Raw genomic sequence first — 3730 nt, 5'->3', positions numbered from 1 at the left:
ATGCATTCTGGGAGCTCATTTCATTTGCTCTGCCGGATCGCGGTCTGGATCTCCTCCAATGGGAAGAGATTTCTCAAAAGTTGCCGGTCCAATCACAACCAATTATGTGATAGTGGGCGGGGTTTATACCACGACGAGGAGAGAAGCGACTTTTGTAAACAACCAAAATGGCAGCCGCTTACACCAGAGCATTTGACTAAAAAGTACCCGACACTGGTTCACAGACACTGTAGAATCATCATCACAGACATCAAAGACGCCACAGACCTCACTGACGTCTCCTCTCTGCTCCGGTCTGTCACTCAACGGACGTCACATGACTCGTTGCTCAGCGAGTATAAGCGTGGCTACGCTAGGCTAGATTGATGTTTATATTTTACATGAATAATGTTTGTTTATTTTTTAAATCTACATTCTATATATTTTGGTTGAATTTGCTTTTTTCTTTTTATTGATATATATTTTTTAATTAAGTTTATGTTTAAACGGTATATATCAAGACGCAGTTACGTTTCTTTGTCATAATGATAGTTTGATAACAACATCATAGAAATCATTAACAATCTATATGTATCGGTAATGAAAATTCAAAGTTACCTAATACTGGCATCAGCCCAAAACATCCATTTGTGTTGGTCTCTAATTAGAATCAAGTGGTGAATGTTACAGTAGCAGGTTGGACTTGGTGTCAGCAGACTAATGAGTGAACAGAAAGCTCATCGACACACCAGTGAAATCCTTTTTGCATCGTGTTCACGACTCAAAATACAGAACAGATTTACAATTATAGTTATTTTCTTTACAGGAAATCTTGCTGCACATTCTTCATTCCTTTTTGACTTTGCTTCTGCAAAATCTGCGCCACAGAAACTTCATTGTGGACATGAAAAGAGTAAACACTGCCAAACTAACTGCCAGCAGAAACGCCATCACATCAATGGAATAGTACTGGATCGTGGACATCTTATAAGACTCCGTCCTCAGGTGTGGCGCCCCCTTGTGCCTCATGACGAACTCGATCCAGAACATGGCGTGGTCCAGTGGTTTGATGGGCTGATCTCTTTGCAGGTTGGACAACTTCTTCATGTTCTCGCTGTAGCTCGGTTCATTCAGAACCTCCTTGAGCGCCTCCAGGAAGTTGTCTTTGTTCACAGTTGCAAGGTCCAAGACTTTGGCCACGCCTCTTACTTTCATTCTGAAGAAGTTGTCAGGTTGGTCAAACATGAGGGGCAGGCCCACCAGGGGGACACCGTGGTAGACCGCCTCCTGTATTCCATTGGTGCCCCCATGGGCCACGAACACTCTGGTCTTGGGGTGACCCAGGAGATCGTTCTGAGGCAGCCAGTCCAACAGCAAGGTGTTGTTGCCGAGGGTGGACGGCCTTTTTCCTTGGTGCCTCCAGATGACTTTCTGAGGAAGTTGGGCGAAAGCAGCAGCGATGTCCTCCGTGATGTCCTCTGGAAGTTGTGCCACCAGGGTTCCCAATGTCATAACAATGACGCCGTGTTCACCAGAGCTCTGGACAAAGTCCTCCAGCTCTTTGGAAAGGGGCTTGGACGGTTTGCACTGAAATCCTGACATGTAGATGATGTTCGGCATTGTGGGTCGTGGGAACTCAAAAGTAAAGTCGTTCCTCATCAGCCAGATATCTGCCGACTGGAACAGCTCCATGTAATGTACGTCACTGCCGAAATGTTGATGGACAAAATCTCTGTAGCTGGAGTCCACGACGTACCAAATCTGGAGGCGTGTATATAGATAGAAGAGGAAGTTCTTGACCCGCTGGGTGAAGTTCATCTTGTCAGTCAGCTGTGCCTCTGGTAGTGGGACGTAGGAGACTGGGGAGGGTGCGATCGCATGGTGCCCCTCACCCTGAATAGTCCACCTCACATTCAAGACAAGTGGAAGACCCAGACGGTGACCCAGCAGAACCCCTCCTCCGATCGCAGGATCTGTCAGGACCACATCGTACTTGGCATCGCGGAGGCTCTGCATCAGCTTGGTGTTGTCAAACATGTCCCCGACCATCTGGAGCAGCTGCTGGTGCATCAGCTGGAAGGCGTTCAGCAGTTCATACCGCAGATAGATAAGATTCCACAGCGAACCTCCTCCTCGCCCCATGTTCATCATATTGGTTACGAATAAGCCAAAGTGTTCCTCATCAAATCCAGTGGAGGCGTTGATGGTGATGGACTTGTAGTGAGGGGACTCGGGCTTGATGTACCAGGTGTCTGACGGCCGCAGCACAGTGACCTCGTGACCTCTGGCGTGAAGTTCCTCGATGATGACCTTCATGTTGATCCAGTGGCTTCCGTCCACAGGGAACACCAGCACCTTCCCTCCGCTCACCGACTGAGACGAGCAGAGCAGCAGCGCCAGCGACACTAAGGCGGTCGGGTACATTTCTGAAAGAGACAACGTTAGATCTTTACTACTGAACAAGGCTTGACACTGCCATGTGCATCAACTCAACAAACACGTGGAGTAGAGTCCAATACAACCTCACTAGCGTCACTAGTGGACGTATTGAGCCTCACTTGTAAACTACTGAGTGTTTTTGTCTTCACTTTTTTACCAGTGAGGCTCAAAATGTTTAGTTAGTTCACTAGTTGAGTTGAATGAGGTGCTGCGAGTTAACACGCCAGAGCTGTTCCAACTCACTAGTTAACCAGTAAGACTGTGAACGTCACTGGTTTCGGACTAGTAACGTTCACTGGTAGATGAATAGTACGACCTGTGAGCGAACTAGTTCGACAAAAGAGCAAATAATTGCAGAAACAGATTGACTAGTGTGTGTGGTTGTTCAACTAGTGCGACAGAATATCAAACTAGATTGACCAAGTCTGCAACTAGTGAGGGTGAACCAGAAACTAAACTGCTGCCTGATACCAAGGATACGTGTTAATGCTAAAACTACTACTAATACTTCTACTACAGGTACTACTACTAGTACTGCTAATACTGCTACAACTACTGTTACTTATATTACTACTGTTACTAATACTATTACTACTGTTACTTATACTGCTACTGCTGCTGCTATCACTTCTACAGCTACTACACTTGACTGTTACTCATTGTTTCACAACACTGGTTGCGTAACTCCAATCTGTGTGTGTGTGTGTGTGTGTGTGTGTGTGTGTGTGTATGTGTGATGTGTGTGTGTGTGTGTGTGTGTGTGTGTGTGATGTGTGTGTGTGAGTGTGTGTGTGATGTGGATGTGTGTGTGTGTGTGTGTGTGTGTGTGTGTGTGTGTGTGTGTGTGTGTGTGTGTGTGTGTGTGTGTGTGTGAAATCCCAGGAGCTCTATAAAAGCTCATGTTTCTCAGCGTTGTGTTCAGGTCCAGGTGTTGCGCAGTAATAACCGGTCTCCAACAACAAAGGGACTCCAGGTCAAAGTTGAACATTTTGAGTGAAGATGAAGCGCTGCATTAAAAAGCAGCTGTAAGAAAAACAAGAACAAACAAGTCCCACTCTGTTCGTCAATCTCTTTTGCCATCTGGCCCAAGGACACGAACCACGGACCGTCTGGTCAGTGGACGACCCGCCCTCCCTCCTGAGACACAGCCACTCGGGCCACAGAGACAGAATTAATTTTCTATGTTCAAGCACAACTCCTCCAGGACGTCTCCCCTGAACAGAGATGCTCAGAGCCCCTGCAGAAAGGATCAGGAGACCCTGTTTTTAACTCACAACTCACAATTTAGTTTTGCCTCCATAAATTAACGTTT

Source organism: Scophthalmus maximus, chromosome 19 (genome assembly GCF_022379125.1).
Source record: "Scophthalmus maximus strain ysfricsl-2021 chromosome 19, ASM2237912v1, whole genome shotgun sequence".
Taxonomy (NCBI): domain Eukaryota; kingdom Metazoa; phylum Chordata; class Actinopteri; order Pleuronectiformes; family Scophthalmidae; genus Scophthalmus; species Scophthalmus maximus.
Note: the sequence above shows the minus strand (reverse complement) of the source record.